Source organism: Cebus imitator, unplaced genomic scaffold (genome assembly GCF_001604975.1).
Source record: "Cebus imitator isolate Cc_AM_T3 unplaced genomic scaffold, Cebus_imitator-1.0 Scaffold347, whole genome shotgun sequence".
NCBI classification, from domain to species: domain Eukaryota; kingdom Metazoa; phylum Chordata; class Mammalia; order Primates; family Cebidae; genus Cebus; species Cebus imitator.
Window position 1 is genome coordinate 1,685,737 of NW_016107662.1, and position 25,275 is coordinate 1,711,011.

Sequence of the window (25,275 nt, forward strand, 5' to 3'; positions counted from 1 at the left end):
GCCACATGTAGGTGTTGGGGAGGAAGGCAGCAAATCACACTGCCATGTGTGTTCCTATGCAACAATTTTGCATGTTCTTCACATGTACCCCCAAACCTAAAATACAATAAAATAAATAAATAAATAAATAAAAAAAGAAGAGTAATTGATAGGAAAGCTTTTTTTTTTTGAGGCAGGGTCTTGCTCTTTTGCCCAGGCTGGAGTATTATTGAGTATTATTAAGTATTATTGTTGCGTAGCTCGCTGCAGCTTCAACCTCCTGGGCTCAAGTGCTCCTCCTAACTACCTCCCAAGTAGCTGGGACCACAGATGCAAACCACCATACTGGGCTAATAGTTTAATATTTTGTAGAGATGGGATCTCTGTTTGTTGTTTAGGCTGGTCTCAAACTCCAGGACTCAAGTGAGCCTCTTATTAGAGGCATGAGGCATCCTACCCACATGATGGGAAGGCTTTTAAAACTGCTTTATATTGCGCAGACTTTTAGTAAGTAACCCATGACTAGAAAATAAACTGCATGCTTAGGAGAAAGTGTCAGACATGTGAGATGCTAATAAAACCTGTTTAATATTTAAAAAAAAACTACGATTTATTTAAATGGTAGTATGTAAGGAAGAAAGGGTTTTGAAAGTTCAGGAATAATCAATACACAGAACAGTGTTTGTAATAGAGTAGGCATTCAAAAAATATTTGTTAATGAATAAATATGAGCAGTTGATAAATCTTCCTGTAAGGATTAAATATAAAACCATGTGTTAATTTAGAAATTTTCATTAAAATTTTCTTTTATTTAAATGTGTTTTTCATTTTTGGTGTGTGATTTTTCTGTTAGTGAGTCCGTGTTACAGACCAAAGGCTCTTAAAAATGAAGACCTTATTATAACCTTACCATAAATAATTCATACTAACGAAAGTATTTCCAGGTACTAGCCTGTATTCCATAGGGTCTTATCAACTTTGTTGTGATAGAATTCATTCTATGACTTATTTAGTACAAGGAATGCAGTAGAATGCTTTTTAAAATCTGGTTTTGAAAATGGGTCCAAGCTATTTATCTTAGCTCTTGGCGTCAGTTTGGTGGTCATGATTTTTCTAGTATTGCCCTGAATGATTAGCTTAGTGAGCATGTGCTTTGGCCAGACTTTAGTTGTTGCTGTGTGAGTAACTGAAGGACATATACAAACACAAGGGGAATTTGTCGTAGCATTCTGTGTCCACAGTTAACCTAAACAAATACAAAGTGCGTCAAAAGCTTTTTGGATATACTTTAAAAGGGCTGAATAAGTATCACTTGTCTTTCACATCCTTGTAGGGAAACTCTTCTGTAAAGCTAAACAGAAGAAATAATACCATCTTGCATTTGTGTGCCACTTAACACTCTTGAGAACTGTTAATACTTGATTCTTCCAGCCATTCTTTTACAGTAGAAAGTGCTCTGTTTTGATTTATTTCAGAGATAATGATGTGAGACATGAGATGTGTTCTCATGCTGTGTCATTATGAACTTTCCATAAGAGTGGAGGGAACTGAGACACAGGGCAGATATGTTGTCTTTAATCGAAAGCAGGTGCTCATGTGAATTTGAGCTAAGGTTTCCTGATGGTTGGATCTGTAGTCTTTTAATCTCTCATTTTGTTTTCTAAATATGTTTAGTTATTCAACAACTATTTATTGGATCTTCATGTGTGCTGGAGGTATAAAAATGAAGAGCAAACAGATTCAGCCCTTGAGTAGTAGTTGCTAATCTGTAGGTAATGGATAGAGCCTAAGATCGACAGACAACTGATTCACTGAAATACATGAGACAGATGCTTAAAATAGGTATTTTACGGAGGGCTACCTGAGTACCAAGCAAGATTGACCAGGCCGACTAGCTGGGTTGAGTATTTCAGTAAGATATCATAGTCAGTGTCAGAGGCACATAGGTATGAAATAATTTGGCCTTTGGAGGAATTGTAAAATGGTTCACATTAAGGCCAGAGTATGGTACTTATGTGCGGGAAAGTGCTGGCAAGTAAAGAGTGAGACCGAGGAATTTACGCTTTTTTCATTAAAGGGTTTTAAGGAGGCTTATGACATAGATTTTCATCTTAGATTTATCTCGTGTGTGTGTATGTATATATAATGGGTATGTAGAATAAGGATTTCATTATTAACATTAGGAAGGGCAGTTAATAGCAAGGATCATGAGGGTCTGGGATAAGCAGAGTGATGAAGTTTGTGAGGTAGAATTAGTAGTTGAGGACTTACGTGGAGGTAAGGGAGTATAAGAATCTGGTATGACCTAGGGACCACAGGGCATGACTGGATGAAAATGTCATTCAGTAAGAAAGGAAATACAGAGTAGAAACGGTTTACAGTGTTCAAGATTTTACACATATTGGGTTTGAGATATCAGGTGGAAAGAGGAGTTAGAAATGAGATTCCGGAGCCACACGTTTATAAATCATCAGTGTGTATGAGACGGGTTATGTACCACCTGAAAATGCGTGGTTATTGATTTAAATAACCAAGGGACTTACCATTAAAGGAAACTGAAGCAAGAGAATCAGCAGACTTGTTTATCGATCACAGAGCAAAAGACACATTTTTTTTTAGAAATAATAAAAGTAGATAAAATAATTTCCTTATTGTACTCTTTATTTAGTGATTCATATTGCTAGCTTGATTTACTTCAAGCAAGTACTAGATTAAGTATTAGTAGGTAAACATACAGTTCTCAACCAATAATTGATGAAAGTAAATTACTGTTCTTCAGCCAAGAAATGGAAGGGATCAAAGTATTATTTTCAATATCACCAAATGCCAGAAGTCATGGAACAATTACTTCAGAGATCTAACAAAATCAAAGCGGAGGATTGTGGCTAAAAAAGGGCATACACAGCCAAATTATTGTTCATGTACGATGACAATAGAATATTTTTTATTTTCAACTTTCAGAGAAAATGTATCACATATGAGCTTTATTAAAAATTACTTAAAGATATACTATTAAGAGTTTGGGAAGGGGACATGTTTGTACAAAAGCATTGAGAAAAAGCATTGAAATAAATGTAGAAACAAGACTAAACAGTTTGTTATGCAAGGTGGGAAATAGTACTAAATGCCAGAATAACTTAGGTTATGGTAATAAAATCTGTAATCTGAGAACTGGGAATGGCGTGCTGGGGGAAAGGGAAGAGTGATGGCATGATCAGTCCCTCACCTAACCTCAGATTGTGTGCCAGAAGAAGGATTTCAATTTTACTTTGATAATGAACCAAAATCTTGTTAAAGGAGGCCTTTAAATAACTTGGAATCATCATTAGTGGAATTAAGGAAAGATATGTTTGTTTTCTAAATGGCTAGGCAAAATCAAGCAAGCAAACATTGTCCATGTGGCAAGAGGTGAAAAAAAAAAAAAATAGCAAGGAAACATAAGAAATAAGAATATAAAAGACAAGTATCAACAAAACAATGTGTAGACAGTGTATTAAATTTTCATTTAAAAGAAGGACTCAGATTAAAGAGAGGTCCTCAACGATGTGCTGCTTTCAAAAGATGTTCTGAGAACAAATCAACCTAGAAAGGTTAAAAATTAAAAAGTAGCCAAGATTTATAAGGAAAATAAATCAGAAAACACAGAGGAGTAGCCGTATAAATTTCAGAGTAGATTTTAATGAAGAAAAGCACTAAATAAGATAAAGAACAACTTTATAAATCAGCTCAAGCCCTCATAACTAATAGACTGACTATGGAAGAATTAAACATTTATTGCAATGCTTCAATAAAATTAAAAGGAATGGTACAGTTAAAGAGTCGTTAGTCATTACCAACCAAGGTTTATCTGAGCATGTAAAGATGATATAATGGAAAAGATCTAGTTATTTGATTCATTATCTCATTTGGTTCAGAAAGAAAATTTGTGAGATAAGATTAGTAGAGCAGAAAAACATTTGATACATACCCCCTCTTTTTTTTTTTTTTTTTTTTTTTTTAAAGGAAAAGCCTCTTAGAAAAATGAGACTTGTTTGATATGGAACATGGTCACTAGAAACATACTGTAATTTCATATAAACTTGTCCTTATTTCTTCTCAGCTGCTATAATTTAAACTCATTGAATGCAGGAAATTTATTAATTTTTACATTTTCTGTTGCCAATTCTAATATAAAGCCCTGCATTTTTAGGCATTCTATACTATAGTGATTTCTTAGATGACAACATTATTTGGAAACATATCCTCATGTAGTTTTTAGGCTACAGTGGATTTTTGGAAGAGTGTGTGTGTGTGTGTGTGTGTGAGAGAGAGAGAGAGAGAGGGAGAGAGAGAAACATTTTTTTAAATGTAAAACATACATGCTTTTCAAAACTGAAATAGACATTCTTCATTATGGGCCTTTATGTTTGCTTTATTTTTTGAATAATTAAGCTGAATTTTAATTTTGTCTAACAGTTAAGTGACAGAATTCATAATGATTCTTGAACAGTGAGGGGTGTAATAAATACTAAAAAAAAGGATTATTTTTGGTGTAGAGCAAGATGCATGAGGATGGTTGGTTCCCACAAAATAGAAGTGTTCATGTAGGAAAATCAAGGGACTTTGGGACCTGCGATTGGCACAGACTGTCCAGGATGTGGTTGGATTTTGGGCTAAACAGTTTCTCTGTGGTCTTGAGGACTGCCTTTATAGTCTGTGAAACTCTAGCCTTCAACTGTGGTTTTACAGAGTTTAAGAAAATTTTATTCGTATGCAGATTTCTGCAGTCTTCCTATTGCCAGGAAGAAGCTACAGTTATACAGGAGGGAGAGAGAGAGAGAGAGAGAGAGAGAGAGAGAGAGTGTGTGTGTGTGTGTGTATACGCACGCATGCGTGTACGCACAGACATGTATGCGTAAACACACTTAATCCTGATTTATAGGAGTCAGGAGACCTGAGTTCCTTTGCTTTCTCTTTTTGTAATTTTGGTTAAGTTGTATAACTTTTTTCTTTGGAGTTTCTTGTCTGTAATCTGGAAATTATTTCCCACTCACTCCACTGTGATGTTTTGAGAAGATATCAGTGGAAACTTTTTGAAAAGTACAAAATTATAAGTGTAAAATATCAATAAAGCATATTGATGCTCATTTTGCTAGAAGAGTACATATAAACATAAAATTTAGAAACGTTAAAAATCATGGCCAGAGAGAATCATGATTTCTACCCCTCCCTTTTTTGGGGGGATTTTCAGTTAAAAGTAAGCATTCAGTTTGAACTAATATTTAAAAGCCTTTGCATTATAGAGAAATTTAATCAATAATGAAGTATCATAATTTACAATCATCATTGTTACTAACATTTTATTCCTTATTCTAAAGTAATTTATTCAGGATGTATGCTGAGACCTGTTGTTTTAACTGTATAGCTAGATGAAAATATGAGAGAAGAGGTTTGGATGAGGTTTCTTTCCTTTGTAACAGTTTGTTTGAGGAATGGGCAAGCTTTTCCTCACATGACAGATGGTATAGGAAGGGCATTAAGAAGCTTGCATTTGCTTGGTGGTGATAGAGTCAGGGCTGGAATTCATAATTTTTGTTGTTGTTTAACACATTTTTCCCCTTTGGGTACGGCATTTTCTTGCTGATAATTTTGACCTTGTAATAATTTTTGATAATTATCATAATCTTTTAGGGAGGTAGTGAAATGATGTGTTACTTTTACTTGTTGAAGAATCACAATGAGAACACACATGGAATATTTTCAGTAAGAGGACATTTAATTTTTACTTTGAGAAAATAAATTCACAGCCTTATTAAATAAATTATGTCCATATAGTCATTTACTAAAAATAAAAGTGTGAATAAGTAATGGGCTTATAGCTCACACATTTTTCAATGTTGATTTCTAATAGGAAAAACTGTCTATAAAATGCTTTATAAAATGATGCCTTAAATATACATTCATAATATGATTGACTTAATTTCTAATGTAAGAGAGGTATCTAAATGGAAAAGGTCAGAATGGGACAAGTTATCAAACCAAGAAGTTCACCCATTTTATATAGTTTTCCTGTTAACTTTAAACAAATGATAATTACCATGCTACTTTGATGAGATAACTAATTATAAATTGGACTCTTAGACCATGGCATCATCTTTAAATAGTTGAGAAAAACAACAACAAATCCAGCAAAACTAAGCATTAGCTTAGTTTTTTTGTTAAGTCAACCATATATTTGACATGTCACTCTAAGCAGATGAAAACTTGATCCTTCTTGGTATTTTAGATTTCAAATTAATTGATCATTGACTTTTTTTTTTTGATAGTGCCCTCTTCTATGAAGATTCGTCAGTAAGGGTGTCTTAGGAGTTAATCCTTCATTACTACTCAGCCTCTGCTCTGGGAGGTAACTAATCTGTAGCATCCCAAAGTTCCTGTCAGTAAATACTGAATGTATGCAGTATGACTTGATTATTTGTTTCAGAAGACATTAGAACTGAAGTGAACTGTAGAGTCTGGGTATCTATCATGTAATCTAATACCTTCACTTAGTATTTGAAGTAACTAAGACTCAGAAATTGATTACACAGTACACAGAAAGGTCTTGGTAAAGCTTCCCCCCCATGTTATTTATGTTTGTGAAGAACTCCTCAATAACGTTGATAAGATTATTGAAGTAAACAACAACAAAATAAAGTTCTAAACTAGTAGTGTTGTATGACTTTTAGATTTAATGTAGTGCCATTACTGAAGAAATGGTTGTTTGAAAATTTTACCTGGATGATGGACTAATCTATGAACGCAATTTAAAATGTTATTTTCTTAACATTTGGCAGGGTTAAAGTAAATCAGTTCTTTAAAAATGACGCGTGAGGGTAAGTGGTTGAATTGAAGGAGAGACTTCATTAAACTTTGTCAGTTAATTAAATAATTTGATTTATTAAGATTCTGTTTTTTTTTTTGTTTTAATAGAAAAAGTGATGAATGTATTTTAAAATGGTTTTATATATTTAATATGTTCAGATACGGGTAGATATTCTTCAGGTTTACCTCTGTTGATGGAAATAAAGAGTGAAATAATAAAAAAGGTAGGCAACAGGGAGAAGTGAATAGCAGGGCATCGGAATAATCAACTTCTCAATAGTTGACTGTAATGAATATTTTTTACTACAAGACTGTAAATCCAAGCAGAATTAGAGATGTGCATAATGCTGGTCAGCTTTCAGTTAGAAAGGTGTTCTTACACATGGCGTTAATGTTTTCACCATTCTGGATTTGTCTCTTTTGTTTAGATCATATATAGTATTAAGTAGGTCTGTTTTGGCTTCTGTGTCTAAATGGACAAGGGTGTTTTAATTCTTAGGCTTTGAACCGGAGAGAGAGAGAATGGATGGGAATAAGAGTATGTGTATGTGTGCCCGCATGTGTGTGAGAGAGAGAGATTGAGCTTTCCTGTTAACAGCGCAAGACCATGATTATGGTTCACGACTTGGGGTTGGTTTTCTGGTTTGTATTCTTGCTTCCAGGCCTGTGACCATTGATTTCTATATGTGTTAAAAGTAATGAATTGGGAGAAAAGTGCAGGGATTTTGGAATTGTTTTTTGGAAATATTACTTCCGTGTTCCGGATTTTAGAAACTGTTATGTTCAGACTCTTTGTTCTTTGTTTTATTCCATGCTAACCATCCACTTATAATTTTTACGTACTTTAATGGCTCAGTAAAATATAATACAACTGATGACAGTTATTTGTTGTACTCTGAGAAGGCTTATTATAAGAAAAAACTGTGTTGGATATAATGGGAGATTCTGAGGAATCTACTGCAGACTTTGTTGTTAAGGACTTCATAATCCTGATGGATAGTGTCATTAACAATGTAAGAAAGGCCCTTAGTGCCACAAGAGTATACCATAGTATAGTATAGGGCTGCTACAGGGACATCGAAGGAAGGGGATGTCTGCTTTAGTTTGAATGAGACCTCATGGAAGCATAGGGATTTGTGCTGGGCTTTGAGAGGCGGCCATTGTGGTAGGTGAAATTGTAATAGGATTTCTGAAGCTCTGAAATGGGCCAGTTTGGCAGAAATAAGTTGGGCATGAGGTTCTGATTCATTCTCTTTATAGGTGCCAAAATGGTGGTATTTGTAAAATGAAAAATTGGCCCTGTAACTCCCATCTGAAAAATCAGTCTTTAGCGCTTACACTGGTAGTCTGAAACTTCAGATTTTTCTTGATTTTTTGTGTGGCCATGTCTCTGGCAGATGTTTCAGAATACAACTTCCTCACTAGGCAGTGGGCTCTTCAATGGAACCGTTCTGAGTACCTGCCTGGTTCAAAGAAGGAGTTTTTTAGTAGATTTCTGTTGAATGGATAGGGGCCTGTTAATTCCAGGGTAAGGAATTTATTGTAAAGATTTTGGAGAATCATCAGAAATGTTTCTTAAAAGAGAATGATACAGCGAAAGATATGGTGAAAGAGGTACTCTAGGATGATTTAATTGAAGCCAATTGAATATTATGCATGCTGACCCTCAAAACATTATACTTTGAAATGTTTCTGACTTATAGTAAAACACTGATTGTTAATAATGTCTTAAACGTGTGTTAATTGATACAACAAACGCTCAAATTTCTGCTTTTTTTTTACTCGAAATTAGTATTTAGAGGCAGTTTTTACCAATGTTTTGTAAGTTTATCAAGATGAAGCAAAGTTAAGCAGGCATTATTTTTTCATTCATTCAGCAATACGTACATGCCTACTATGTGCCTATGGTGTTCTGAGCATTGGAAACACAGTGGTGATAAATATAGCATGTGACTCTAGGAGGCATTTTTAATGGTCTGATGTCGTTCATAATGCTGAAGTGGTTCAAAACACAGGTGAAGAAAATGTAGAACCAATTTTTTTGTCTTTCTTTTATTCCGTTTTATCCTAACAGATATTGTAAGTGGAAATCTTGGAATGTAGGTGGCTACCCTGGGCTTACTTGAACAGTATGTATGTTGGTGGTATCTGGTCCATTTAACAGTTGGATGTTTATTTAACAGCAGCTTTCTTTAAAATGATTTTATAGTGAGATTTGTACATGCCAGATTTTAGAGTTTTTGAAGAACGTTTGTTATTACTGCTGTGTAGTTTGAAAATAGTAATTTTTCACACCGTACTATGTACCCTTGTAGTATACATGGATTTGACTTTATTCACTGGGCAGTTTTTCACAACTGACAAACACATTATAAGTAAATGTATGCAGTGTTTCACTATTCAGACACAACAATTGGCTTATGACTTTATGATTCTGTGATTTTTCTTGGAGGAGTAGATGAAATAGCATTTTACAGTTCTAAATTTTATCTTGTCAGTTGATTGGCTTGACTTCCTGTCAATCTGTTTGACAAATTTTACATGGCTATTGTTGGAAAATTTAGTATATATTTTTCATTTTAAATAGTCAAACTGCTTACAAATTCGTAGAACTGTTTCATTATTTTTCTAGGTCATTCAAAGATCTAGGGGATTCGTGACTGATGGTTGATTTAAGAATTCTTAAATAAAATTGATTTGTGTTTAAAGTATGTTTACCAACATTGAAACACACATGCACACAATGCATCAGCCGTGGCAACTACAGCAAGATTATGCCCACCTCCATTAAGGAAATCACAATATATATATTTTAAGACAGGATCTTACTGTGTTGCCCAGGCTAGAGAGTAGTGGTGCCGTTATGGCTTACTGCAGCTTCAAACTCCAGGGCTAAAGTGATCCTTTTGCCTTGGCCTCCCAAGTAGCTGGGACCAAAGTTGCACACTACTATGCCTGGCTAATTGATTTTTTTTTTTTTTTTTTTTGTAGAGACAAGGTTTGACTATGTTGTTCAGGCTGGTGTAGAATTTCTGGCTTCCAGCAATTCTCTTCCCTTGGCATCCCCAACAAAATATTTTTAACCAAAATAGAAGGATAGTGTTGATTTTGGGAGAGTCTTGTGGCAAGACAGTTTTGAAAGGTACTAGGAAAACTTAAAGTAAAAACAGTGTCTCTACTGTTGTTTTTAGTATACAAGCAAGCATGTAATATAGACAGTGGACACATTATTATAGATATCTGCTTATCCACTCTGAGGCACTTCTTTTACATATTAGTCCATGCTCTCTCTCTCCCTTTTTTTTTTTTTTTTTTTTTTTGGTCAGAAGAGAAGCTTTTTGCTTAGTGATTCTGTGTTTGAACTTTGTTCTTCATAAATAGTGTCCATCAGTTGAGATAAGCCGGATTTTCTGGCAGATACTGTGTTTTTAAAAAAGCGTTTTCAATGATTGCTGTCTTCTTTTATGTGTTGTCCAAATTTGTGAAACTGCATATGAAATAATTTTTTAACTTTATATTCCTTTAGCAGGGAGCAAGTGAATTATCTCACATCTAAAAATGCCTCAGTAGAGCTTTATTGGTAGATCTATGAAAGTCTTACTCTGACTTGTAGAACTAGTATCTAATTTTTTAAGTTACAGTGTTCTAATATTTAAAAAATTAGAAATTTAAGAAATACCTTATTTTGACATATTGAAAGTTGCCATCCACCTCTGACCATCCATGAAATGTAAACTTTATAATGAGTGTGAGAACCAAACATTATCTCCCATCTATAGGTAATGCTGCCTGAAATGCCTTCTCTGCCCCACATTCTCTTCTCTTGATTTTATTAAAATTGGGGCAAGGCGTGCTGTACCAGGCTGGCAAGGAGTACTGAGACCTATTATTTTATTAAAATTGAGAGAAGAGGAAATGGGGCAGAGAAGGCATTATTTGTTCAGTCTGGTTGGTGATTAGTTGCTGGTTGTCTTCCAGATTAGTTGTCATTTCTATTTAATTTTATTAGGCTGTACCGGTAGGCACATTCTGAAATACTAAAAGTGAAAATGAAAATCTGTGATTCATCTTTTTTTACTAATACTCACACACAGTCTTCGATCTAGGAGATAACCTTATCTCGAAGGAGGTATGTAATGCAAAGAGAGACAATATATGCTGCAATCCCTTAACTAGCTGGAAGATTTATCTTAGCAGATCACCTTTCTAATGGTCTTATTACTTAACTTATGGTAAATATGTTTAGAACAGTAAAATGATTAACAAATCATTTTTACTTGTGAAAGGATATATTTGAAATTATTTCTATAGCTATTGAAATATTTCTGCTTATTTTCTGTTTAGCAATGAATTCAAGTGATGTTAAGTCATGTCAGTTGTATGTGATATTTGGCAGAAAAGAACATTGACTCCACTAAAATAGATAGATTTATTGAACTTCGCTTTACCTTTAGAATTTCCTTTAAAGGTTTCAAAGGTGAGGATATGAAAAGGAGCAACTTTTTATTTTGTTATTTGCCAGTTATGATACAGGCTGGCAAGGAACGCTGAGACCTACTTTGTAGTTCTTTGACCTATTGGATTGCCTATATAACTAGCTACAGAAGTAGCTCAAAGTTAGAGGATGGCTGGTGGATTTGTTATTTGGCATAGTTGGTAAGGATGTACAAGGATGTTTGGACCTATGACAGACAGCCTTTCCCAGCAGTCCATCCTTTGCCCATACACATTCTTGGTTGAACTCAAATTTTTATATGGTTATACCACCCCATCAGCAACTTAGATTAGATATGCTATCAGGTGCTGAGACAAAATTCATTCAGTTTATCTCATACAACACTTGTTATTAAAACAATCGTTTTAATTGTTATTAAAACAATCCTTGTTTTAATCCTTGTTTTGATGAGGACAGTTATCAACAGAATGAGGCCAACCTGCAGTATTCACCTCAACCATGCACCTTAGAATTCTGGACTCAACAAATTGGGTCAAGTCCCAGAGAGTATTAGTAGGTCTTATTTCAGATAATCATTTAGCTCCCTTCCTTATGAGAAGTTTGGATTATTCCACCTGACTGGTGGTATTAATTCATACATATCTTGGTCGGCCAGGACATAGCTTAGGCCAGTATGTTATGCATTATGACTTGTGCAAAGGAATTTTAAGCTGACCTGCTGATTTTCCAGAGTTTGCACAGCCCCATCGACTGTGGTAAATAAAGTTAAGGATAGATTTCTGACCATTTGCTCTATGGCATGTGCTCCACTATCAAGGAAGAGTACTTGCACTGCTATGTGGAACCAGAAGTCTGCGTGTCCTCTGGGTAGCTTAGCCTGCACATGTCTTTAATACCCAAATGGTCCAGTTATGTGCCAGGCTCCTGTTTTGGTAGGTGGGGGCTGGAGGGTGAGTAATTTTTCCTTTTGGTCTCAGGGGAGCCAGCATTGTTCCTGAGAATTGGACTTGGATGGCTAGTCCTTATATCTCGTCAGAATTAATGAACCACCCCAGGCCCTCATGTGAGTCAGCATCTCGTCCAAAGCCATTGCCACCTGTTCTTCATTTGCGCCTATCAATCAGCATGGCATCATCAATATAGTGGAACCAGGTCATTCCACTGCAAGGGAGGAAGGCTTGTTCCACATCTCCGCATTGATGCAAACAGCAGAATTCAGGTACCCCCTGGCTGCTCAGTAAATCTGTTTTGGAACCTGAAGATAAACTGATCTTAATTTTCTGGTACCCAAGGTTTTGAGAAAGGGGCATTAGCAATATCCAGAATGGCATACCAGGTGTCATTAGTTTGTGCTGTTGATTCAGTCATGGTCACAATGTCTGGAACAGCCAGAGCAACAGGGATAGCAACTGAATTCAGTTGATGAGAATCCATTGTAGGCTGCCAGCTCTCATCAGTATCAGTATCTAAAAGCACCGTACAAGTTTACATTCCCCACCCTGGCCTTTCTTCCTGAAGTCTTCTCTGCAGGTGGAAAGACTTTGGCCACATCTGTGGTCACCTTTATCTTTAAAGGGTACCAAATCAGGGTACAGAGGTACAAGGTTATGTAATGGAGGCACTGCAGGAGTAATTTATGCTAAGTGTAGGAAATAAGAATAAATGGTTCCTCTTCAAAGCTTTCCTCTTAGTTCATTATGAATAAATAATAGTTTATTCAAAGGTTAATTTACTTTAAAGCTTTTGCTAATAATCTTAAAGTAGCTGTTAGTCATGATAAAGAAATAAATGCATCCCGTGTTCTTAGTTCTTACATTTTAACCTAGATATTTGCTCTGACATGCCTGGACAAGCCCAGGGAAGTCTTAGGTCATAGCTTATTCCCCTTCCTTATTTGGAAATTTTATCCCTTCTTTAAGCATTTTCAAGTTACTTCCTCTTTTCCTTTGTTCTCCTCTGCCTTTATTTCTTTAGAAAATTTCCAAGTTTTTAGCCAATCGGGACAAGCATAGAATGTGAGGTCCTGTTCCGGCCTATGGAAACTAGACACAGCAGTAGGGCAATTGCATCAGGTTATCAAAGTGGTAAATGTTCCTGTCTCCTTTGTTCAGGCAAGATTGCTGGCGAGTTGCACCCTTCCTGCAGGAAGTAAAACTAGCCTTGCTGAGTGATCCGTTGTCTCGGTGTGGATTTTCCCCTGATGTTATAAACCCGTTTCCAACACTAAGGTTGCCACTCAGCTTCTTTGTTCCTCTAGTAGAGGGGGATTGAGTTCCATGGAGGGATCTGGCTCTGTAGAGGCACTTCTGGTTTTAATCAGACTGCATTGCATTCAACCAGCTACCTGCTTTGGGGCTCCCATAGCTCAATTTCTGGCCCCAAATTTTTGGGTGCTGAGCCCATCTTTGTTTGCTTAGGGAATCCTTCTTTTAATAGTTATAGTCACAATGCCTTTGGGCTTTTCAAAAAGTCATTGTCTATCTCAGCACACTGTTTGCTCTTTTTTTTTTTTTTTAAGGTAAGAACCTGGATTTCATAGAGAATGCAGAGTAACAGTTTTAGAGGAAATGACTAAGTAAGCTGATTGGCTTACCACAACTTTAAAAGTAAGTGAGACTTAGTGATCAAAGCAAGACAGTTTTATAAAGCACAGCACACAGCAGGAGCATCAGCATAGTAGTACGAGTTTTCTTGCCCATAAGTTCAATGGAGAGAAGTGATGGGCCTGCATGGTGGTTGTGCTTGCATGAGTTGTGTGGCAGCTGAGGAACCCAAAGCTAAGGGCTCAGTACTTTTTGTAGCAGCTAGCAAGCAAGCCCGACACCCTTGGTCAGGGAGTGAGCAGTTGCACTGAAGTCCCTGTAGTTACCTTGACCTGTGCCACTAGCTATACAGAAAGGGGTCAGGGACAGAAGATGCTTAGACCTTGTAGTTTTGTGTGCTTCTTGAGACTGTGCTGGAACACTTACCTCTCCTGATACATTATTATCAATATGAAAACACCTTAAATATTATAAGAATAGGTGTTTTTCGAATAATGTGCATGAAATAATGTAGTAATACCGTATTTGAGCTCTGCTTTCAGAGTTAATAAAACACTTGTATAATTTATGTCACTGAGTTATCCTGACTACTTCATGAAGTGGGCCAGGAAAGTTCATTATCTCCATTTTGCAGAAGAGAAAACTGATGTTCAGAGAGGCGAAGTGGCACATGGCAAATTATATGTGAAAGTTATATGTGCAACCAGGCATTGGACCCCATCTGTTTTACTACCCTGAATTAAGTGCCCTTGAATGAGTAGAAAATGATGATTTGTAGGTTATGGATAATATTTATATGTCTGAATATTTCAGTAAAATTGTTACTCCCTTGAGACTTCAAAATCCTGAGTTAACAGTTTGCTTACGAAATACATCAGTGTTAAAATTAAAATTTAGTTCAGTTCATATGTGGCATATTACGTATTTTGAATATAAGTCTGAATTAAGATTTTGCTGGTATTAGTGTCACATAGGAAAAGAGAGTGGAAAAGAATGTTATTTGAAAGGATTTTTTAAAAACATTGTTAATTTTTGCTTAATTTTGATGTCATAAGTCCCTGGTTGTATGAACCTACATCTTACAATTTGATGCTTTATATTTAAAGCACAGTTGAGAGAAAAAGTTGATATTTATTTGCATCTTTCAGGTTAAAAGAACTAAAGATTCATTCTAGCTCTGAGTGGTATGAACAATAGCCAGTAGGATACTATTAAGTAGAAGATCACAGTAGTCAGGTTAGTGTTAGGTCAGACTTTCCATTATTAATCCCTCTTCTGGTATTTATAACTTTTGGTTGAAAATTCTCTCCAGGGAACAATTTGTATATAGATTTTCAGCCTGGGAACAAATATGTCATGACCCACTTATAGGCCTCATTAAACATTTAGATTAATGTTAAGGGCTTTTAAGACGAAGGCATATTTTACGTTTTAGAGTATGTTTGCAAAATATTTGTTCTTTTGGGACAAGCAACTTAAAGTTATGTTATTCCTTCCATCCGGGGCTGCCCTATTTTTAGTGTTACTTTCAAAATACCTACTAAGCTCAAATGATAAACTTTAAAGTAATTATAAATTGCAGTATGATTCAAAACAGCATTTAATCTCAAGAACATGTTGGTTGTGAATAAAGAATTTGTATATTAACTGATTAAAAGGTGAAACTTAATCTCTGGGTTTCAATGATATTTTTAAAAAGAGAGGAGGGTCATTATTTAGTGGTTACTTAATTATTTAATTTGTATTGCCATATAGGCAGATGTTAAGAATGCAATATCCTGAATAATTCTTTGAGTAATTTTATTTAGAAAAATGCTTGTATTTTATTTGAAAGACATGAATTAGATATAAATATTTTAATGAATATATTACTGCAAGCATTAAGTTTTCTGTTCTTCAAGATGTATAAACAATATCCAGTTTTAACTCCCTAACGCTATCAGAGTTGCCATCAAAATCCACTGTGAAAACTTGTCATTTAATGCATATTAAAGCATTCATCTGGGAACATGTTGTCAGTTTTCCGTCAGTTGCAGCAAACAACAGACTTTTAGAGACTCCTCTAAATTTCAGCATGCCTCTATCTTTTTTTTTTTAGGTCAGTGGGAAATAATTTTAATCAAAAAATTGTACATTTTCTTCCCACATAACCTGCCTTGTCTTAGGAAATGACACTGTGATCCATTTCATTACAAGTAAAATATTACAAAATATTTACAGGAAAATATTAAAAATAACTTAAACACAAAAGGCAAGATGAAATAAACTGTTTTTGTCAGAAATCTCTACTCCAATGCCCACAGCACACAAGAAGAGAGTCAAAACAAAATAAGCAAGTACGATCCCTCGGATCACAAATTTCCAAAGAACTGGGGAAGGTGAAGAAACAGGATGAAAATGGTGGTGTGAAATGGAATGATGTTAGCAGCATTGCTTCAATAACTGAGCTGTTCTGAATGAAATACTCTCTTTTATGTGCAGTAAATTCTGGACAAGGCTAAATTTTAGGATATTCCTTGAACTGAAATTAGAAAATACCCGGACAATGAAAGCAGCTCTTTCATCTAAGTTTAATAAGAGCCTCTTTCTCCATGGGCCACTGTTATGAACAGAAGCCTGTCCTGGCATCAAAAGCTGTCACAGTAGCCCTTCCATCTCCTTCATGAAAGCCTCATAGACAACATCCTTAGTTTGTACTGAGACAGGAACAGAAGGACCAGATTTGGGTGCTGCTTTGGCAAGAGGCACAGCAGAATCATCCTCTGACTTTCTTTGGGGAGCAGCAGTAGCCCCTTTATTCTCCCGACGTACTCTCAGTGCAGTGGGTGCAAATCGAGTAATCTCTGCCTTGGGATTAGTGATCTGTGGCTTGGCACTGATGGCTGCTGTGGCTTTCTTCTCAGTGGTGGCTGCACTCGTATCAGCCGCCTTGGGTCTCTGAATCAAGTTGGGTGGGGCACTTAAAACCCCAGGGTTCGGCAGGGGAGCTGGTGGGAAAAGCCCAGGACGGTGGGGGTGGGGATAGGTCCAAGGGGAGGCACCAAAGGTGGGTGCATCATGCCAGGATGAGGTGGAGGAATACCTGGATGTGCAGGGGGAGGTATCCTTGGTGGGGATCCCCGAGGAGGGGGACCAGGAGGCAGACCTGGAGGTGGACCTTGGGGAGGGCCCAGGGGGTCGGCCTGTTGGTAGTCCTGGAGGCAAAAGTCAGGGTAAAGGCCCTCGGAGTCCTGGCATTCCAGGTGGCCTCAGGAATGGAGGAGCTCTGGGAGATGGACCAGGAGGAGGGCCTGTAGGTGGCCGGGAAGGCTGTAATGATGGAGCAGGTGGTGGTCCAAGAGGTGGTGGTCCTGGCTTGGGAGGTGCTTTTATCTGAGAAGGAGGAACAGACTGCGGGGGAGCCTGCTGCTGTGAAGAAGCAGTGGATGTGCCATCGGAATGTGATTCCTCTCTGTTGTTTTTGTGATTGCTTTTCTGCGTCAGAGTCATCAGAGTCATCTTCATCATCATCTTCTGAAAATTCCTCTACTTCCCATTCTTCCTCAGGGATTTCTTGACCTGCTATACAATGCATCATGGCTTGAAGAGGAGTCAGTTCCTTCATATTCTTCTTTTTCTTCCTTGATTTTCCAGGCATGTCTGCAAACCATACACTCAGACCTGACTTTTCTTCATTGTTGTCTCTCTTACCGTCATCACGGTGCACAAATTCATCCCCCTCACTTTCTCCGTCTGATTTGTCAGCATCATTGCCATCAGTGCTGTCATCATGCTTATCTTGATCCATGTCCTCAGGATAGCCATCATCTTCACTGGTGCTCGAAACATCATCATCATGGCCTCGCTGGGCAAGTTCAGGACTATATAACACGTCTTCATCTCACCTACGAGGGGGAAGATCTAGGTAGGGCAAAACCAACTTTATGGCTATACATCACGACTTGAGGAGGAGGTGGACCGGGGGAAGGCCGGGGGCAAATGTGGAACACCGTGTCCAAGAAGAGGTGAATTTAAAAATTTAAAAATTCAGAGTTTTAAAAAAACTCTGAATTTAAAAATTTGTGACTCATTCTGGTTCTAGATCTTTTTTTTTTTTTTTTTTTTTTTTTTTTATAAATTCAAATGTATTTGTAATCAAGTAATTATTAATGAAATTACAAATTGATATAAAAACAAAATATTCCTTTTCTTAGGAATAGTTTGTTTCTTATTTCTACCATTAATTAGGAAAGTGGCCCCGGAAGAGAAGGATGATAATTTTTTTTTGTTTTATTTCCAACAAATGGAATCTGTTATAATCTTATTAGAATCTTGGCTTTTCTAAACCAGTAGAAAGTTTTTGCTATGCTTCCTATTGGATAAACAGTAAAATTATGAGTTTTATGTAGTATTTTGTTCAGTGCCTTTGCTTTTATTTCATAATTTGATGTATTAATGTTATCATTTTTATAGTTAGAGTGTTTTGAAACAAGGAGTAACATCAACATTTAAGTTTATAAAATATTTTTTTCCAACTCAGTAGATTAGGGATCCTGAAACAGGGAAACTAACGCATGAAGGGTCCTAAGTTTTTAATCCCCCTGGGTCCTGGGAGAAGAGAAATGCTCTTTCCATTATGTTGCTATTACAAACTGTGCTGTCCTGAACATACTTGTGTGTCTTTGTGCACCCGTTTGAGTTTTTTTGGAGTATATATCTAGGGGAATTGGTGGGTTGTGGGGACGTTGTCCTTCAAATATTCCTGCCTGTAGTATATGTGAGTTCCAGCTGCTCCATATCCTGGTTTTATTTTGACAGAATTTAGTTTCTTTTTAGCCTACCTGATGAATATGAAATGGTATCCTGTTGTTTAATTTGCATCTTTTTGATTTGTGATGAGATTGAATATATTTTCATATGTTCTTCTAAAAATTACTTGTTAATATCTTTTGGCAATTAAAAAAATTAGGTTGCCTTTTGTTTATTGATTTTTTCATCTAGAAATGAATTCTCAGTTATATGCATTGTACATATTCTTTTTATTGATCTGTGACTTTTCTTTGAACTTTTAAAATTACCCCTCGATGAACAGATATTTCTAATTTCAATGTAATTGAATTTGTCAATCTTTTGTATAGTTTGTAATAGTTGTCCTGAAGTATATTTTTCTATACCTAGATGTTGTGAATAAATACTTGTCTATTTTCTTTAAAATGTTGTAAAGTTCTACTTTTCATATTTAGCTCTTTGATCTGCTCTGTATATTACAAGGCGGTAATCCTTTGTTTCTGTGTGTACACATGTGTGTATGTATTTATTGATTCAAAATAATTGATAACCAGCTATCCTGATACCGTTGATTGAACAGTCTATACCTTATCCACTTGCCTGTAATGCCACTTCTCTCAAAAGATTTTTAATGCATGAGTAGTTCCATTGTTCTCCCTGTCTTTTCTTGCTTCAATTGCACTTTCAGTAAGTTTCGATATCTAGTTAGGAAAGGCCGTTTACCTTGGTAGTGTTTTTCAAAAATTTCTTCGCTATTTCTGGCCCCCTATTTTCATATTTTAGAATTAATTTTTATATGTACAAATATACGTGCATACTTTTTTTTATAGGAACTTGTTCATTTTATCTGTGTTTTCAGATTTACTGATGTAAAACTTACTTTTTTTTAATATTCTTCCTTTCTTCCCCCAACCAAAAAAAGCCCAGGACCACACAGATTTATAGCTGAAATATATGAGAGGTACAAAAAGGAGCTTGTACCATTTCTACTGAGACTATTCCAGACATTTGAAAAGGAGGTACTCCTCCCTAACTCAATATTTGAGGTCAACATCATCGTGATACCAAAACCTGGCAGAAATACAACAAAAAAAGAAAACTTCAGGCCAACATCCCCGATGAATATTGATGCAAAAATCCTCAATGCAATACTGGCAAACTGAATCCAGCAGCACACCAGAAAGCTTATCTACCATGATCAAGTTGACTTCATCCCTGGGATGCAAGATTGGTTCAACATATGCAAATCAATAAATGCAACCTATCACATAAACAGAACTAAAGACAAAAACCACATAATTATCTCAATAGATGCAGAAAAGGCCTTCAATAAACTTCAACATCTCTTCATATTAAAAACTCAATAAACTAGGTAGTGAGGGAACATCCCTCAGAATAAGAGCCATATGTGCTAAAGCCATATATGACAAAAAAGCCACATATGACAGCCAAAAGCTTAAGCGTTTCACCTGAAAACCTGCACAAGACAAGGATACCCTCTCTCACTACTCCTGTTCAGCATCTTATTGGAAGTTCTGGCCAGGGCAGTCAGGCAAGTGAAGGAAATAAAGTGTATTCAAACAGAAAGAGAGGAAGTCGAATTATCTTCGTTTGCAGATGGCATGATCCTATGTCTAGAAAACCCCATAGTCTCAGCCCAGAAGCTTCTTAAGCTGATAGGCAACTTCAGCAAAGTCACAAGATACAAAATCATGTCTGGATACTGAGTTTTATGAAGTTTATTGGAAATCCAGATGGAGATGTTTAGGGGAGAGGTTGAACTTGAGATGAAGACTATAGTTTTTATTTTTAAATTAGATTTATTTATTTTTTTTGTCTTCTGGAATTTCTAGCTTTTTGGATTTTCTTTTTTTTAAGTTTGGGGTACATGGCAGGTTTCTTATATAGGTAAACTTGTTATGTGGGAGTTTATTGTATACATATATTTTGTCACTGGGTATTAAACCTAGTACCCATTATGTTTTCTGATTTTCTCCCTCCCTCCCACTCTCCACTCTCCAATAGGCCCCAGTGTCTGTTATTTCCTCATTTAGGTCCCACTTATAGAGGAGAACATGTGGTATTTGGTCCCGTCTGTTTCTGAATCAGTTTTCTAAGGTCAGTGGCCTCCAACTCCATCCATATTCCCACAAAGGACATGACCTCGTTCTTTTTTATGGCTAGATGGTATTCCAGGGTGTATATGTACCACATTTTCCTTATCCAGTCTACCAATAATGGGCATTTAGGTGATTCTGTATCTTTGCTGTTGTGCATAGTGCTGCAGTGAACATATAGATGCATGTGTCTTTATGATAGAACAATTTATATTCCTTTGGGTAGATAACCAGTAATGGGATTGCTGGGTTGTATGGTATTTTTGTTTTTAGGTTTTTAAGGAATTGTCACAATTTTCCACAGTCGTTGCACTAATTTACACTCCCACCAACAGTGTATACATGTTACTTTTTCTCCACAACCTCGCCAGCACCTGTTATTTTTTGACTTTTTGATAATAGCCATTCTAACTGGTGTGAGATGAATATATTGATATTTGATATTGATATTGATGGTGGAGAGCAGTGGGAAGAATGGGGGAGACAAAAGAAGGTTTTGGGGGAAGGTTTAGTGGGAAGTTTTTTTGGCTTGTCACCATCTGTATTTCTATTTTATTTTTTAAAAAGCCTGTATTGCTAGGGCACTTGGGCATATATTTACAATAATTGACGTGTAAATACCTTTCAGTAGACTGAAAAAGCAGGGAGTTGTCAACTTCTCCTAGGGCCTACCACAGCTGAAGCATTTGAAATGTGTTTGTGGGATCAACCCTTGACTCTCCACAAGAGTATACATACTGTGTTGTCAGGTACACATGATTTAAAAGAAATGTATTATGGATGCTCATTCTAGAGGATTCTAGAAAATTACCCATTTAACCATATACTCCCCATTGGCTTGAGTTGATTGTTAAATGTAAATAGGGAGCAAAGGTTGACTTTTTAGATCAAGTCAAATTAATCTGATTTTGAAATTTAACCTGAATATGGGCTGGACACGGTGGCTCACGCCTGTAATCCCAGCACTTTGGGAGGCCGAGGTGGGCAGATCACCTGAGGTCAGGAGTTCGAGACCAGCCTGGCCAACATGCTGAAACCCCATGTCTACTAAAACGCATATACAAAAATTAGCTGGGCATGGTGGTGCATATCTGTAATCCCAGCAACTTGGGAGGCTAAGGCAGGAGAATCACTTGAACCTGGGAAGTGGAAGTTGCAGTGAGCCGAGTTCACGCCACTACACTCCAGCCTGGGTGACTGAGTGACAGTCTCAAAAAGAAATTTAACCCGAATATGCACTAATATTTTTAAATGTATGATGATTTATATTAAAATTTAATAAATAGACATTTATTTATATTTAAGGAAGATAAGTAATTTTCTTCCAGTGATCTGAGATATTTCTTTTAATGAAAAGTTATCTATAAATATGCCTTTGTTATTGTTCCTGCTATCAGAAGAAATTTTCCTTCTCAGATTTTTGTTTTAATATGATGATTAAAGTTAATTTGTTAATTGAAAGTGAGTAAGACCCTTATCCATTCCTATATTCTAGGAAAATTAGAAAGTTTAGTGTTGTTAATTCTAAAGCTTAATGCTTCTGAGAAGCTCAAAGGGCATTGTTGCTTATAGACCAATGTCTACGAAGCTGTGTTTGAAAGTTCGGAAAGGCCATCACAGGCTTACTTAGTGCCACAACCACGTAAAAAATGCACTAGAACAGAGGTCTCAGGTGACTTCTTGATGTTTCTATAAAGTATCTGTCTGGCTTTGGAATAAGCATTTATTTGTGGAAAATATATTATTTACAGTTTGAAGTAAATGTTTGTAGAAAAGTTTTCCAGTTTGATGCTTTGTCAAGAGCTGGATTTAAGTTTAAATCTTGGTTCCCCACTTGCTAGCTGTGTGACATATCTGTTAGGAATGCATTTAGCTTTAAGTAACAACAGTGGCACAACTACAAAGGGGTTTATTTTTCACATAATGAAAAATCTTTTTCAGTGACAGTAATGATAGTAATGTTCAGTGATGCTAGGGCTGGAATTTCTATAATTCTTTGCCCTTTTTCTCATACACACAAAAAAACCTGGCTGCTGCAGCTTGAGACATCATATCCACAAGGTGGGCTGGGAGAAAGGAGGGAAGGGCCAAGGCAGCTCTTATCAGGACAAGAGACTTTTGCTTGTGTCTTTGGCCAAATCTAGGTTACGTGGTCAAGACGAGCTGAAAGACTGGCTGGGAGAAGAGTAAGTAGCTTTTTAGTGACTGAGTTAGAGGTATGCAAGGAAAAGGTTGGGAACGGATGTGGCATTGGTCAGTCTACAGAGTCTGCCACAGTGACCATGAGTGCCACTGGTAACCTGAATAAGCCTCACTCTTCTTTTGTGTATAGTAATAGAACCACTGGGGGTGGGACTTGAACTTTTTGTGTCCCACTGAAGCTCTAGCATCTAACACAAGGCCTGGCAGATGTATTTGTTTGGTGAATAATTACATGGAGATTATTATGAGAATTACATGAGTATTGCATATAAGGCACTTGGTCCAGAGCTTGGCACATAGTAGTATATAAATGATATCTACTTTAGTGTTCAAGCTATGCACAAATATAAATTTCTACAATGTAATTATATTTGTTATATTAGTCACTTACTGTATAATACTGAAGTTTCATTAGTTTTTTGACAGTTAACATTTCTAATAAAGAATAGTTTTTTTTACTGGTGTGGTCTTTGGTACTATGTTGATACAGTGACAAAGGTAGACAAAGATATTAATATATGTGAATACCAATATGACAAGATACTGTAAAATTTCTTAATAAAGCACTTTTCTTTGAAAATGTGGATTTAATGTAATTGCTTTTTACAAAAAAAAACACTATTTATTGAAGTTCAACAAATAAAAATAGTACAGTACATATTTAAGCATGTAGCTCAGTAAATTTTTAGAAGGAACCCCCCGTGTGACCACCCCCTAGGTGACTATGTAGGACATTACCAGCAGTGTGGAAGCTTTCCTTGGGCTTCCTTCCTTTGATCCTGGTTATTAGTCTGGTGGCCAGGAAGGGATAAATCCTGATGGGGCCTGTGTGTCCTACGAAGTGGAAGCGTCTGTATTATCTTCAGGTGAAGGAGGAGTGGGCCTCTTCTGCAGGCCCAGAGAGTTTAAGGTGATTTGGGGTTTCAAGGTTTTCAAGACTGTTGACCCACTTGTCCCTATGTAATGTCTCAGTCTTGATTCTTCCCAGTCAGGATCCTGTGTTTGGAATAGCAGATCTGCCAGGATTGAGTATTCAATATTAGATATTCAGGCTTTTTTGGCAATCTATTGCCAATTAAGTATTCAGCCCGATTCTCAGTTCTTTATGCTTTCTGTCTGTGAGGAAGATGAGAATCTCTTTCTGTTCTCTATAGAGGCTTTCTAACCTTTCACATATCACCTGAAATCATTCTCAGCTTTTAATTTCCTCTCCCCACAATTTGTCGGTAGCCCCCAGCAAAAGCTGACTTTGTAGTCCTTATAATTACCACTTCCTGTCAGCCTTTCAGATGGCTGAGATATTTCACCTCCCAATAAGTGTCCTTCAGTTGGCATCCTGTACCACTTGTGATTGGTGAAAGTTTTAATAATTGAACTACTGCTTATGCGAGGGGGTATCCATACTTCACCTGCCATTGGTAATGGGACTCCTCATTGCCAGCCAGTGATGGAGCTGCAAATTGCCATCTTTGAGTCTGTTTCCTGGACCACTTCTAGTAGCAGCTGTCATTTAGCTGAATTCTCCAGGAAACAGATTCTGAGATGGAGATCTGCATATATTGTGTTTATTGCATAATGCTTTCGGGAGGAGTACCATGAAGGAAGCAAGACTGGGTAGAAGAACCTGAACTGCAGTATGGTTGCAGTAGAAGTTTCAGCCAATCCACTGGGGGCATTCTGGAGTTAGAATAGCCCTTCAGGAAGTGGTGTAGACCTTTGACCCTTCACATTGACCAGTCATTGGATAAAACTGCTTAGAGAGACACAGGTGTGAGCCATCACTCCCTGCAGCTTGGAGGAATGAATGCCTTAGTCCTGGAGGTGATCTACACAACACACCTTAGTAACCACTGCAGATGCTTAGATAGTGATTTTCAGATTTTCTTTCTTCTCTAGTGTGCACTTTAATTAATTAGTTAATTGTGTGGTTTAACTCCTCTCTATACGATACTACTTTTTATACACACACATGCGCACGCGTGCACACACACACACACACACACACACACACACACAGCTTGTTCTGTTTGCTTCTGGAAGAGTTGTTTTAAAACTTTGAACTCGATTATGGAATTGTTTTTATCTCCATTTAGTACTATTAGTTTTTACTTTATGTATTCTGGTTATGTTATTCAAATATAGGATCGTTATGTCTTACTGGCATGTATCTATTATTTTTATGAAATATTCCTCTTTATTTCTAATTCTTTTGGTCTTGAAAGCTACTTTGTCTAATATAAGTAGACTTATATCAGCCTTCTTTTGGCCAGTGTTCACATAGTGTTTCGTTTTCATCTTTTAATAAAGTCTTTCTATGTTCTAATATGTAAGACACGTCTTACAGACGACTTAGAATTAAAAAAAATCT

General features: G+C 36.6%; 1 protein-coding gene and 1 pseudogene across 4 annotated transcripts in view; one reads left to right on the forward strand and one right to left on the reverse strand.

The window, feature by feature from the left end:
• NEK7 (NIMA related kinase 7) overlaps window positions 1-25,275 on the forward strand; it is a 150,384-nt gene that overhangs the window by 17,031 nt on the left and 108,078 nt on the right. The window contains exon 1 of one of the 4 annotated variants that reach the window (XM_017506069.1): window positions 13,797-13,884. The exons of the other annotated variants lie outside the window; for them this stretch is intronic. The gene's annotated coding sequence lies outside the window, so the exon portion shown is untranslated. Of the gene's footprint in view, window positions 1-13,796; window positions 13,885-25,275 lie in introns of those variants that run through there. 4 annotated transcript variants of the gene reach the window in all.
• On the reverse strand, window positions 13,779-17,829 carry LOC108287549 (annotated as a pseudogene).